This window comes from Rhinopithecus roxellana, chromosome 13, assembly GCF_007565055.1.
Source record: "Rhinopithecus roxellana isolate Shanxi Qingling chromosome 13, ASM756505v1, whole genome shotgun sequence".
NCBI classification, from domain to species: Eukaryota; Metazoa; Chordata; class Mammalia; order Primates; family Cercopithecidae; genus Rhinopithecus; species Rhinopithecus roxellana.
Window position 1 is genome coordinate 77,375,962 of NC_044561.1, and position 14,708 is coordinate 77,390,669.

General features: G+C 47.7%; 1 protein-coding gene across 1 annotated transcript in view; it reads left to right on the top strand.

The window, feature by feature from the left end:
* The first annotated feature begins 3,075 nt into the window (after window positions 1-3,075).
* The window catches only part of NINL (ninein like), a 134,405-nt gene continuing 122,772 nt past the window's right edge, over window positions 3,076-14,708 (top strand). Inside the window, exon 1 of the mRNA XM_030915808.1 lies at window positions 3,076-3,168. The gene's annotated coding sequence lies outside the window, so the exon portion shown is untranslated. The remainder of the gene's footprint in view (window positions 3,169-14,708) is intronic.

A 14,708-nucleotide genomic window follows, 5' to 3' on the forward strand; every position in this document is an offset into this window, starting at 1 on the left:
CAGGCACTGGTGTTTTTAATTTTTAAGTAGTCAAAGTGAAGAACTCCTAGTCATTTAAATTCGGTATGCTCAACTGGGCATGGTGCCTCATGCCCGCAATCTCAGTACTTTGGGAGGCCAAGGTGGGAGGATCATTTGAACCCAGGAGTTCAAGACCAGCCTGGGCAACATACACCCCATCTCTACAAAACATTAGTAAGCTAGAGGCATGGGGGTGCACCTGTAGTGCAGCTACTTGGGAGGCTGAGGTGGGAACATCACTTGAGCCCAGGAGATCAAAGCTGCAGTGAGCTGTGATCACACCACCACACTCCAGCCTGGGTAACAGACTGAGATCCTGTCTCAAGAAATAAAATAACAAATAAATTCAGTACACTCCTGTGCGATGGGTAATTTTTACATTTCTATTTTGCAAAAGAAACTGAGATTACAGATGTTACATGACTGGGTGATCCACAGTCAAAAACAGCTAGTAAGTGGCACTATCCATATCTTCTGACACCAAATTCATTCTCCAGCCAGTGAGTGGGAGCCCATGCAGAGCATCAGGAGCACTGAAGAGAAGACATTTTTCACAATGGCAACCCCCATGGCTCTGAGCACCCCTGGGAATCCAGGGTTATAAACTGGAGTCATCAGGGTCTTGGCTGCGCATCCCACAGGGACTACCTTTGCACGGTGTGCCCTGCCATTGTACCCCACCCTGGTTGGGACAGGTCATAGGCATAGCAAAAGGTATCCGGGCACACTCAGCAGGTCAGAGAAACCTCCCAGTCTAGAAGACACTGGGAGCGCCTCCCTGTGCTTGCCTTCAGAGCCTGTCTTTCATCCTGGTTCCTTCTCACTCCAGTAATTTTGCCTCTGATCCTCACATCCTCTAAAGTGGAGTTCCTACAAAATATATGCACCTTTCTCATGCTAGAGTGTACTGTAGCTCATTTTGTAATTCTGATATATTTATAACTCTGACATTTTTGTATATTTATGTTTTTATTTTTATTTTTTGGAGACAGAGTCTTGATCTGTCACCAAAGCTGGAGTCTAGTGGCAAGATCTCAGCTCACTGCAACCTCTGACTCCTGGGTTCATGCAATTCTTGTGCCTCAGCCTTCTGAGTAGCTGGGACTACAGGCGCGCATTAACCACAACTGGCTAATTTTTTTGTATTTCAGTAGACACTGGGTTTCACCATGTTGGCCAGGCTGGACTTGAACTCCTGTCCTCAGGCAATCTGCCCACAGTGACCTCCCAAAGTGCTGGGATTACAGGCGTGAGTCACCGTGCCTGGCTGTATTTACTTTTTTTTTTTTTGAGACGGAGTCTCGCTCTGTCACCCAAGCTGGAGTACAGTGGCGTGATCTCAGCTCACTACAACCTCTTCCTCCCAGGTTCAAGTGATTCTCCTGCCTCAGTCTCCTGAGTAGCTGGGATTACAGGCATGTGCCATCACGCCCGGCTAATTTTGTATTTTTAGTAGAGACGTGGTTTCTCCATGTTGGTCAGGTTGGTCTCGAACTCCTGACCTCAGGTGATCTATTTGCCTGCATTGGCATCCCAAAGTGCTGGGATTACAGGCATGAGCCACTATGCCTGGCTGGGTATTTACGTTTTTAAATTGTTTTCTGTGTAAACTCTATAAGGGGCAGGGATTTTTTGCCCTCCTGTTGGCAGCCCCTAGGACAATGCCTGACCCTAGTAGGTGCTCGATAAATATATACAGGTTGAATATCCCTTAACAGAGATGCTTGGCACCAGAAGCATTTAGGATTTCAGATTTTGGAATATTTGCATTATACCAATTGAACATCCCTAATCTGAAAATCCAGAATTAGAAATGCTCCAATGAGGCCAGGCGCGGTGTCTCATGCCAGTAATCCCAGCACTATGGGAGGCCAAGGTGGGAGGATCATTTGAGGCCAGAAATTCCAGACGGGCCTGGGCAACATGGTGAAGCCTCCTTTCTTACAAAAATCAGCGAGAGCCTGGGCCTGGTTGTTCATGCCTGCAATCTCAGCACTTTGGGAGGCCGAGGCGGTGGATCCCTTGAGTCTAGGAGTTCGAGACCAGCCTGGGCAACACAGTGAGACTGTGCTAAAAATACAAAAATTAGCGGACATGGTGGCAGGTGCCTGCAGTCCCAGCTACTGGGGGTTGGGACGCTGAGGCAGAAGGATCGCCATAGCCGGAAAGGTCGAGGCTGTAATGAGCCATGACCGCTCCACTGCATCCCAGACTGGGCAACAGAAGTGACAGCCTTTCTCAAAAGAAAAGAAAGTTAAGGCCGGGCGCGGTGGCTCAAGCCTGTAATCCCAGCACTTTGGGAGGCCGAGACGGGCAGATCATGAGGTCAGGAGATCGAGACCATCCTGGCTAACACGGTGAAACCCCGTCTCTACTAAAAATACAGAAAACTAGCCGGGCGAGGTGGCGGGCGCCTGTAGTCCCAGCTACTCCGGAGGCTGAGGCAGGAGAATGGCGTGAACCCGGGAGGCGGAGCTTGCAGTGAGCTGAGATCCGGCCACTGCATTCCAGCCCGGGTGAGAGAGCAAGATTCCGTCTCAAAAAAAAAAAAAAAAAGAAAAGAAAAGAAAGTTAAAAGAAGAAAAAAGAAATGCTCCAATGTGCATTTCTTTTGAGCATCAGGTCAGCGCTCAGAAACTTTCAGCTTTCAAGCATTTCGGATTTCAGATGCTTGGATTAGGGGTGCTCAACCTGTATTGATTTAATATGCGGTGGAAACGTGACGACCTAGGTTTTAAATCGCGGTTTCCTCAGTGGTGGGTTTGGGGTATTATCACTGCCTGGCCGGCCTCCGGGCTTGTTACAGAAGATGCTACCCCCAGAGCTGCAAGACCCCAAGCTCCGCAGCGCGCAGGGCCCCAACAGGGACCAGCGAGGTCAGCTCCAAGGATCACCCCAGGCTCCAAACTGGCCCGAGCCGCCCTGAGATTTGCGGAGGCCGCCTTGCCCCCACCCCGCCCCGCAATCCCGGACCCGCCCCGCCCCCTCTCTCGTTCGCCCGCCCCGCGCCCTGTTCGCCCGCCGCGCCGGGACACCGAGGGGGCGGCGCCTCGAGGCCAGGAGGAGTGTTGCGTCGCGGCCTCCAAACACAAAGAGCTGCCGGCTGGACTGGGGTGGTTCCGCGCTCCTGGCCCAGGCGCCTCCCAGGTGAGACGGGCCAGGGCTTCCGGCCGGCCGTTCGGGCGGCGGGTGGGGTCGAGAGTCCGGGGCCGCCCCTACCTCGCGACCCGCGCCTCAGTCACCAGACCCGGCTCCGGGAGCGCGGCCTCGGGTGCTCCTTCGTGGTGCGGGGCGCAGAGTCGGCCCATCCGCAGTGGTGCCTGCTCTTCCGGTCGCCCTCGAGGGCGGGGCGGGGGTCACGCCCTAAAATACCGCGCCCCCTGGGCCGAGCGCTTGAAAACCTGGTTTCCCGACGGCGGCGGCGCGGGCGCCATGGGAACGAGGGCCGGGTCCAGCACAGCCCCGAGGCTCGGCGAGGGGCGGGCGGCCTTGGCCGGGGCCCCCCGGCGGTGCTGAGCGCAGCGGTGCCCACCGTCTGCCCAGCGCGGGCCGTTTCTCCTGTCGCCGGTCGAGGCCCAGGATTCCCTCCCGCCAGTGTGGCTGCGGCCCCCTACGGAGCGTGTCCGGCATTGTGGCGCTTGGGACGGTTGATTGAAAGGGTGGAGAAGTCTGTTGCGAGTTTTATCTGTTGTACTCGTTTTGCAGATTCGCCCCTTTCCTCCCGCCTTTGCGCACAGTCACACACACCACGTGGGAGTTTCTGATCGCATTGCATTCATATTCATCCTGCCTGCCTGGGTATTGATGCTGCATTGTTAGGAGCTCTGTGTGGGGCTGTATGTTTGCACAGGACTCAGGTGAGGAAGGGTGGCCACGTTTCTTTCTGCTCTGTGAGACTTAGGCCAGGCCTTGGAACTAGGGAGGAGGTTCAGGAAGAGACCCATGAAGCTGGTGGGGCCTTGGAGAAGGGCAAGTGATTTTCATGGTCAGTAGTAAGAGGGGTCATGAGTAATGGTAAGTTTCTTCTTAGAGGCCTTTGCTATGACTTCCAGGTTTTTCATACCGGACTTAAAATACTTTTAAAAGCAGAGTTGTTGTTGTTGTTCTTGTTGTTGCTGTTTTTGACAACAAAGTTTCACTCTTGTTGCCCAGGCTGGAGTGCAATGGCGTGATCTCGGCTCACTGTTACCCCCGCCTCCCGGATTCAAGCAGTTCTCCTGCCTCAACCTCCCTAGTAGCTGGGATTACAGGCGCCTGTTACCACGCCCAGCTAATTTTTTGTATTTTTAGTGGAGATGGGGTGGTTGCACCATGTTGGCCAGGCTGGTCTCGAACTCCTGACCTTGAGGTGATCCAGCTGCTTCAGCCTCCCAAAGTTCTGGGATTACAGGCTTGAGCCATTGTGCCAAGTTTTTGTTTTGTTTTGTTTTTGTTTTTTAATTTTATTTTACTTTAAGTTCTGGGATACATGTGCAGAACGTTCAGGTTTGTTACATGGGTATACATGTGCCAGGATGTTTTGCTGCACCTATCAATCCGGAGTCTAGATTTTAAGGCCCACATGCATTAGGTATTTGTCGTAAAGCTCTCCCTCCCCTTCCCCCCACCCACAGGTCCCGGCGTGTGAGGTGTGTGATGTTCCCCTCCCTGTGCCCATGTGTTCTCGTTGTCAGCTCCCACTTACGAGTGAGAGCATACAGTGTTTGGTTTTCTGTTCTTGTGTTAGTTTGCTGAGAATGATGGCTTCCCACTTCATACATGTTCCTGCAAAGGACTCATTCTTTTTTATGGCTACATAGTATTCCACAGTGTATATGTACCACATTTTCTTTATTCAGTCTATCATTGATGGGCATTTGGGTTGGTTCCAGGTCTTTGCTATCGTAAATAGTTCTGCAATAAACATACACGTTTATGCGTCTTTATAGTAGAATGATTTATAGTCCTTTGGGTATATACCCAGTGATGGGATTGCCAGGTCAGATGGTATTTCTGGTTCTGGATCCTTGAGGAATTGCTACACTGTCTTCCACAATGGTTGAACTAATTTACACTCCCACCAACAGTGTAAAAGCGTTCCTATTTCTCCCCAGCCTCTCCAGCATCTGTTGTTTCCTTTTTAATAATTACCATTCTAACTGGTGTGAGATGTTATCTCATTGTGGTTTTGATTTGCATTTCTCTAATGACCAGTGATGATGAACTTTTTTTTTTTAATATGTTTGTTGGCTGCATAAATGTCTTCTTTTGAGAAGTGTCTGTTCATCTTCTTTGCCCACTTTTTGATGGGGTTTTTTTTTCTTGTAAATGTTTAAGTTCCTTGTAGATTCTGTATATTAGACTTTTGTCAGAAGGGTAGATTGCAAAAGTTTTCTCCCATTCTGTAGGTTGCCTGTTAACTCTGAAGATAGTTTCTTTTGTTGTGGAGAAGCTCTTAGGTTAGATTCCATTTGTCAGTTTTGGCTTTTGTTGCCATTGCTTTTGGTGTTTTAGTCATGAAGTCTTTGCGCATGCCTATGTCCTGAATAGTATTGCCTAGGTTTTCTTTTAGGTTTTTTATGGTTTTGGGTTTTACATTTAAGTCATTAATCCATCTTGAGTTAATTTTTGCATAAGGTGTAAGGAAGGGGTCCAGTTTCTGTTTTCTGCATATGGTTGGCCAGTTTTCCCAGCACCATTTATTAAATAGGAAATCCTTTCCCCATTGCTTGTTTTTGTCAGGTTTGTCAAAGATCAGATAGTTGTAGAAAGCAGTTTTTTTTTTTAAGTAGTTAAAACTCATCTGTTAAACAGAACACTGAATCAGCAGTCTAGCAGTTTTATGAACTGTGTGCAAGAATACTTGTATATTAAAAGGAAAATGCTCAGGTGTTAGAGAAGCAGTCTACTTTCACGCTTGTCCCTTTCATTTCACTTATACATCATCCATTAGTGGTTTAAAGGATGACAGATTGAACCGATCTGTATTGTCAAATAAAAGTGAGATGTGTGTTTATATGAAGTTCAGGTGCAATAAATATTAGAGGATAACTCTTTTTTGTAGAATGAGAAAATAGCAAGCCTTCTCCAAGGAACTTGGACTTCAGATTTTTTTTTTTTTTTTTTTTTTTTTAATGTAGAGCTAGGAGTCTTGCCCAGGGTGGTCTCCAATTCCTGGACTGAAGTGATCCACCTGCCTCAGCCTCCCAAAGTGCTGGGATTACAGGTATGAGCCACCACACCTGGCCTCAGATAACATTTAACTCCATCAAATTAGAAAGCACTTTATAGAGGAATAGCTAGGACTTAAGCAAAAAGTTTTTTTTCTTTTTTTTTTTTTGAGATGGAGTCTCGCTCTGTCGCCAGGTGGCGTGATCTTGGCTCATGCTATCTCCATCTCCCAGGTTCAAGCGATTCCCCTGCCTCAGCCTCCTGAGTAGCTGGGATTACAGGTGTGCACCACCATGCCCGGCTAAATGTTTGTATTTTAGTAGAGACGGGGTTTCACCATGTTGGCCAGGATGTTCTCCATCTCCTGACCTCGTGATCCACCTGCTTCAGCCTCCCAAAGTGCTGAGATTACAGGCATGAGCCACCACGCCTGGCCAGACTTAAGCAAAATTTAATTGAACGGTTTATATTAACTTGGATGGAAACTTTTTCACTAACTCATACTTACCCCATACGTTGTGATTTATAGGACTGCTCTGAGGTGGGTGAATTGATATGGTCATTTGCTAAGAGCATGTTGTAAGTCTTTTAATGTTAGGATATCCTTTGAACATTTGGTGATGGAAAATAGAATAACAAGAATGGCAAAGTTCCAACTGTAAGTGTCTGTAGCTTCCCCTTTTACAGTGAGTTCAAGTTCCTTGGAGAAGGCTTGCTGTTTTCTCATTCTATAAAAAAGAGTTATTCTCTAATTTTTATTGCACCTGAACTTTATATAACACACATATGCTAATTTTATTTGCCAACACAGACTGGCTTAATCTGTCGTCATTTTTTTTTTTTTTTTTTTTTTTTGAGACGGAGTCTCGCTCTGTCACCCAGGCTGGAGTGCAGTGGCGTGATCTCGGCTCACTGCAAGCTCCACCTCCCGGGTTCACACCATTCTGCTGCCTCAGCATCCCGAGTAGCTGGGACTACAGGCGCCCACCACCTCGCCCGGCTAGTTTTTTGTATTTTTTTAGTAGAGACGGGGTTTCACCGTGTTAGCCAGGATGGTCTCGATCTCCTGACCTCGTGATCCACCCGTCTCGGCCTCCCAAAGTGCTGGGATTACAGGCTTGAGCCACCGCGCCTGGCCTGATGGACAGTTTTCTGGGACAGAGGAGTCTTTTGGAGCATGGCTTGTATTTTCATCCTTTTTTGACCTAGGTTCAAGCGTGCATCTGGCGCTGCCTGGTTGTACTCCCCTCTCTGAACCTGGATTGTCTTTCCTTGGACTTCAGAAAGATAATAGAGCCTTCTATCATCCTCCAAGCGAGGTGACCCGTTTTCCCCAAGACTGCTGTATAGTCTCCCTGGAGTAAAAGTCATTTGTTAGTTTCTGAAACAGCAGAACTCTCTAGGTACCTCTGAGGCAATCAAGTTTGAGAAGCTCTGGGATATACCAATTTTTGTGCATTGATTGTTACTTTGTATCTCATAAGGGGCAATCGGCACAATTTTTTTTTTTTTTTTTTTTTTGAGATAGAGTCTCACTCTGTCACCCAGGCTGGAGTGCCATGGCACAATCTCGGCTCACCGCAACCTCTGCCTGCTGGGTTCAAGCAATTCTCCTGTCTTAGCATCCTGAATAGCTGGGATTACAGGCGTCCACCTCCATGCCCAGCTAATTTTTGTATTTTTTAGTAGAGACGGGGTTTCACCACGTTGGCTAGGTTGGTCTCGAACTCCTGTTCTCAGGTGATCCGCCTGCTTCGGCCTCCCAAAGTGCTGGGATGACAAGCTTGAGCCACTGTGCCTGGCCCACACATCCTCTTATAACCTTATTTTTGGGTCTACTTTGTTGAGTAGAGTAATGATTTTGGTTTGTTGGAGTTTCTAAGAGTGGTCAGAGACCTGAGAGTCAATCACTCTTCAAAATCTCTCAGTTTTTAAGCCTTTGGTAAAGAATTTTACATTTGTAGAGTATAGCAGTTAGGGTATTTTAGCCACTAGTGATGGAAAAAACAACTCAGTCTGGCTTAAATACACAGGGTGTTCACAGAAGACCTCAGGATGGGCTGCTCCATGGTTGAAGTGGCCCTGAGGGACCCAGATGGCTCCTCTTCTGCACACAGCCTCTCACATCGGTGAGGAGAGGGAGCTTGGCTTCTGTGGCTTCTGTGCCTCTCTGAAGAGGGAGGAGTGACAGCTGGTGCCCCCAGCCAGGGTAGTGGAGTCCTGGGCCATTTGAACCAGTCACCAGGAGGCCTCCCCTGGGCTGTCTGCAGAGGCAGGGTGCCGTGGGGGTGTGGGGACAGGAAGGACAGGCTTTCAGGTGGCTGGTCCATGGGGGCTGTGTGAGCCTCACCATACAGGTAGCGTGTCACCTTTGCCCAGTCCCCGTGCATGACTTGTGCACTGGTTGTGGCTGCCAGAAATGGAGCTCAGGTCTCCTGGTGTTTTGTTTTTAAATTTTGAATGAGCATTCAGTAGGTGCCAGGTACTGTTCTCAGTGTTTTTGTTAAATTCTTTCACAGAGTACTCAACAGCAGGAGGCTGAGCCGGGGCGTGCTGTTGCCCCCATCTCAAGCACAGAGTGCGAGGGTCAGAGAGGATAATAACATGCTCAAGGTCACATGGAGGTCAGGGGTGCTCGGGTCTGGACAGGCTCTGCAAATTCCATGTCCCCCACCGTGCCTCCCGACACAATGGGGTTTCCAGCATACCTTACTGCCTATGACTATATCGTTTCTTTACCTTAACAAGAAAACGGGGTGTTTTCAGTGCTAGAGAAAAGCTGTGACTTATGTGATCCTGTCTACACATGCTAGTTGAGAAGCAGTATGAGGATTGTTAGCTCAAAGTCCCATTTTTATTTTATTTATTTATGTTTTAGAGACAGGGTTTCACTGTGTTGCCTGGCTTGACTTGAACTCCTAGGTTCAAGCATTCGCCCACCTCAGCCTCCCAAGTAGCTGGGACTACAGGTATGTGCATGACTCCATTTAATTTAATTTAATTTAAGTTAAGTTTGCTTGAGCTTTACTGCTTGATTAAATTCCTTTTTTTTTTTTTTTTTTTGTGAGACGGAGTCTCACTCTGTCACCCAGGCTGGAGTGCAGTGGCTCACTGCCAGCTCCGCCTCCCAGGTTTACGCCATTCTCCTGCCTCAGCCTCCCGAGTAGCTGGGACTATAGGCGTCCGCCACCTTGCCCGGCTAATTTTTTGTATTTTTAGTAGAAACGGGGTTTCACTGTGTTAGCCGAGATGGTCTCAATCTCCTGACCTCATGATCCGCCTGCCTCAGCCTCCCAAAGTGCTGGCATTACAGGTGTGGGCCACCAAGCCTGGCCGATCAAATTCCATTTTTAAGCAAGAGTATTGAGGACTTAATGAATTGTGCTTTGCCTTTTGTGGGCTTTGTGTGAGTGTGTGCACCCATGGAAATAACATTTCTGCGCTGGGTGAGGTGGCTTATATCTGTAATCCCAGCACTTTGAGAGACTGAGGTGGGCAAATCACTTGAGGTCAGGAATTTGAGACCAGCCTGATCAACATGGTGAAACCCCGTCTCTACCAAAAATAGAAAAATTAGCCAGGTGTGGTGGGGCACACCTGTATTCCCAGCTACTCCAGAGACTGATATGGGAGAATCGCTTGATCCTGGGAGGCCGAGGTAGCAGTGAGCTAAGGTTGCACTACCGCACTCCAGCCTGGCGATAGAGTGAGATTCCATCTCAAAAAAAAAAAAAAAATCACGCCTGTAATCCCAGCACTTTGGCAGGCTGAGGCAGGCAGGTCACCTGAGGTTGGGAGTTCGAGACCAGCCTGACCAACACGGAGAAACCCCATCTCTACTGAAAATACAAAATTAGCCAGGTGTGGTGGTACATGCCTGTAATCCCAGCTACTCGGTAGGCTGAGGCAGGAGAATCTCTTGAACCCGGGAGGCAGAGGTTGCGGTGAGCTGAGATTGTGCCATTGCATTCCAGCCTGGGCCACAAGAGTGAAACTTCGTCTCAAAAAAAAAAAAAAGGAAAAGAAAATATTTCAGAAAAATGAGTCTGTTCCTGGGACTGGGAAATAACAAGGCCCGATCTTCTGCTGGCCCCACACAAAGAGGAGTGATGGGCTTCCCCTGCCAGGACGGGCCTCACAGGGGCTCCATTCACACTCAGGGCCTCCAGGTTCCCCTTAGAGTCACGGGTGGTGTCAGACCCCAAACATGAGAACCGGCGTCAGTCAATATAGTGAACTATTCACTGACTTGGAGTTTTCATTTCAAGGGCATAGGAATGTAGTAAACAGCTATTAATTCTTTAAAAATCAGCAGGGAGAGTCTGCTCAGTGCAGATTTTGAGCAGGTTGTCTCAACCCCAGGGTGAGCTCCTTGTATCTGGAAGGCCTCTGCCTGTCCTGTACTCAGGTGACCTGAGAAAGGATGTGCTGGACTGTCCGGCCACGTGGCCTTGGGGCTTCTAGCTGTGCTCGGGATGAGGACAAAACCAGGCAGGCAGAAGTGGGTAGTCTCCCACACAGGAGAGGGGGCAGGGCCTTGACCAGACTTGGGGACGCGTATCTCCATGTGGACTGGTGAGTAAAACTGAGTACCTACAGTCCTGCGATGACCACCAGGGACTCTGGAGGGCTGCAGCCCGGCCAGTTAGCTTCCTGCTTCAGGTGACGGTGTCACTGTTCTCCAAGGCCCCAAATGAAGGTAAGTGACAGGCTGAGATTTTCCCCGACTCTGGTTAGGGACAGAAACGTGGATGCCCAATTTTGGAACCCCAGAATCTACATTAATGACCTGTACTGATTTCTGGTAGGGTTCCTCAGGAAACAGTGTCAAGCAGGACGTTTGCAGGGGTGGGTCCGAAGTGGACACAGTCCACAGCCTGCATAGTTCAAGACCAGCCAGGCCTTGCTCTGTGGCAAAAGTTTTAAACTGTAGTTGATAGTATACACTCTTGCACAGCTTTAAAACTAAGCAATTCTTGATACATTTTAAATTCTTATTGAATTTTTATTATTTCCAACTGTGCACATAAAGTAAGACTCTTAGAATTGTAGATTTTTATCACTTAAAATTCTCAGGCTGGGCACGGTGGCTCATGCCTGTCATCCCAGAACTTTGGGAGGCTGAGGTGAGAGGATCCCTTGAGCTCAGGAGTTCGAGACCAACTTGGGCAATGTACTGAAACCCCATCTCTACAAAAAAAAATAAATAAATAAAGGAAAAATTAGCTAGGCGCAAAGTCATGTGCCTGTGATCCAAGCTACTTGAGAAGCTGAGGTAGGAGGATCACTTGAGCACGGGAAGTGGAGGCTGTAGTGAGTGGAGATGCACCACCGCACTCCAGCCTGGGTAACAGAGCAAGATCTTATCTCAAAAAAGTGAAATAAAATAAAAATGAATAAACTTCTCATAATTCAAACTCACATAAAGGTGACTACCCTGCTGGAGTCACCATGCTAACCAAGCAATTGCAGTTACTGTCACCAGTAATGAGACATCTGTGCCCCCCATGAGATGTGCCAAGGACACACCTGACCCAGGTGTTCCTGCCACCCCTGAATCTAATTGTGCAGACACCAGGCAGACTCTGTGGGACATTCTACAAAACGCTCTGCCTGTGTGTACTCCAAAAATTTCAAAGTTAGGAAACACAGAGACTGAGAAAATAGTCTGGTTTAAAGGAACAGGAAAACTGTGTACAGTGCTTGACTCTGAATTGGAACCTGGACTGGAGTGAAAAAGACAGCTGTAAAGGACATTGTTGGCACCATGGACAGAATTTGAATCTGAATGGTGGATTGTATAAACGTCAAATTTCCCTAGTATGTTGTACTGTGACTGTCTCCTTGAGCTTAGTGAATACATTTTGAACTACTTAGGGATGTAGGGACACAAAGTCTAATACCCAATTTCAAATGGAGAAGGAGAGGAGCGGGAGTAGATAGATGATGTGGAGGGAGGGAGGAAGTGAGGGAGAGAAAATGACAAAATGGTCATGATAAAGGGGGAAAGCAGAAACAGGTGTTGAAGCCAGCTGGGTGAGGGAGTATTAGATAATTTTTTGTACTATTCTAACAATTTTTTTTGTTTGTTTGTTTTTGACACGGACTCTTGCTTTGTCACCCAGGCTGGATGGTGCGATCTCGGCTCACTGCAGCCTTTGCCTCCTAGGTTCCAACGATTCTCCTGCCTCAGACTCCCGAGTAACTGGGATTACAGGCGCACGCCACCACACCCGGCTGATTTTTTATTTTTTGTAGAGACGGGGTTTCACCATGTTGGCCAAGCTGGTCTGGAATTCCTGACCTCATGATCTACCCGCCTCGGCCTCCCAAAGTGCTGGGATTACAGGCATGAGCCACCACGCCAGCCTATTCTTTCTTTCTTTCTTTTTTTTTTTTTTTTTTTTTTTGAGATGGGGTCTCGCTGTGTTGCTCAGGCTGGAGTGCAGTGGCGAGATCTCGGCTCACGGCAAGCTCCGCCTCCCGGGTTCACGCCATTCTCCTGCCTCAGCATTGGAAGAGGCTGGGACTACAGGCACCCGCCACCACACCCGGCTAATTTTTGTGTTTTTAGTAGAGACAGGGTTTCACCGTGTTATCCAGGATGGTCTCGAATTCCTGACCTCGTGATCCGCCTGCCTCGGCCTCCCAAAGTGCTGGGATTATAGGCTTGAGCCACCGCGCCCGGCCTGTTCTTTTAAATTTTCTATACATTTGAAATTTTTTCAGAATAACAAGTTAAAGAGTCAGTCCTGTCTTCACTGCCGTCTAAAGACCTACCAATAAAAAGTTTACTGTATTTCATCTATTCTAAGATAAACCTTTTTTTCTTTACATGATAATATGTTTGATTTGGGGGTACATTTAAAAACTGATGCCATCTTAGCACTGGGTCACATTTTGACGGCAGTCTTTCGTCATCATTTGTCTTAGAATTAGTGGCATCTCAAATTTGATGAAATACTGTATTTTTTTCTGGCTCTGTTATGTGAAGAGGTGGGAAAAAAGAAGATTCCTAGGAGCTTTGCATGTGACGTTTTATCAGACCCTCATGCCCACATCTACACTCCAGGATTCCACTCCCATGCCATGTAGCTACAGTAAACTCAACATATTCCAGACTGGATTTCTGTCTGCACCTCTATCTACCATGCCAATCTGTGCTTCTTCTGTTTCCTCCCTCAAGGAACAGAAACCTGATTTTTATCCACTGATGGCTCCAGAAGGCCCGATGGGAGGAGCTCCATGACCTGTCTAGGAGGGGGGATGCGGACACTTCCTGTAAAGTGGGGCACGGATGAGGAGGAGGTGGCCTAGATCCTTCCTTTTCTGGGTAAAGGGTGGAAGCGGTGTGGATTCTTTACTTTGAGTGTTCTGAGAGCCATGTGTCACTATGTGCTTGTTCTTTGTGTCTCATATCTCCTCCGATTGCATTTTAAAGCATTTTAATGGCATTTTTATGCCTAATAAAGCATTCTCATAGAAAAAAAAAAAAAGACGGTGGCGGGCACAAGGCCCTTGCCCAGCCATGCCATGGCACAGACACTAGCTTTGTTTCTTGAAATGACTTTGGGATCCAGATGTCTGTGCTTCATTTTCTCCATGGTCAAGTGAGAATGGTTTCTCCGAGTTAGTTAAGATAATGGACAAGGGAATTTAAGGTGTCATAAAGCTCTAAAATTCTGTTATTTAAAATAGGGGACTTTTGAAACAGTCGTTTATACTAGAATCATTCAAATAACAGATACACTTTAGGCAAACAGCTCTGAGCACAGACATCAGTGAAAGGCAGGTGTGTGGCCAGTTTCTCTGCTTCCTGACTCCCCACACTCCTTCCCAGGTTACTTTCCCTTACTGGTTCCTGTTTCTGGGTGACTTTTACACTGGATGCTCGCAGGGAATTCATTTCCGACCACCAGGAACAGGTGTGCTGTATGGAACAGGCTATGTGGCCTGACGCTCTGGGTTCTTGTCTGCTCCAGGGTCCCGAGTCACCACCATGTTGGAAACTTTTCAGGTCTCCTCAGACCTTGGACTCCATGTGTGTCAGACTTAGAAACGGTTCCATGCAAAGTCTTTTTAGTTGACTCAGGGGAAACTTTGCATCAGCCCAGGATTGTAACATTTTATTTTAGTTTGTTTGGCATGGACTTCAAGTAGTTGCAATAGCAAAATATGGTAATTTTCCCATCAGTGGGCTTCTCAGACTACTGTGTTTTATCCACATTTAGGGGGATGGGCAATTCTGAATCCTCTTTTAGGGCCTTTGAATTGTTGGTATTGACACTGACCTTCACAGCAGGCTCATTCTTTAGAAATAGAAGCCTGAAGTATTCAGACCTTTGTTAGATTCTGTGCACTTGAGGATACATGTAGAGGGCGTAGAAGAGCATCAGTGTTGTGTGCTATGCCTCTAGGTTCCTAATTGCATGGCTGGAATTTCAGATATGAAAGTTGGAATAATCATGAGAAAAGGGGTAGACTGTTCTTAGGGTTTTTCAACATGGCTTTTATAGGCTGTGTTATTTTATTCTTTA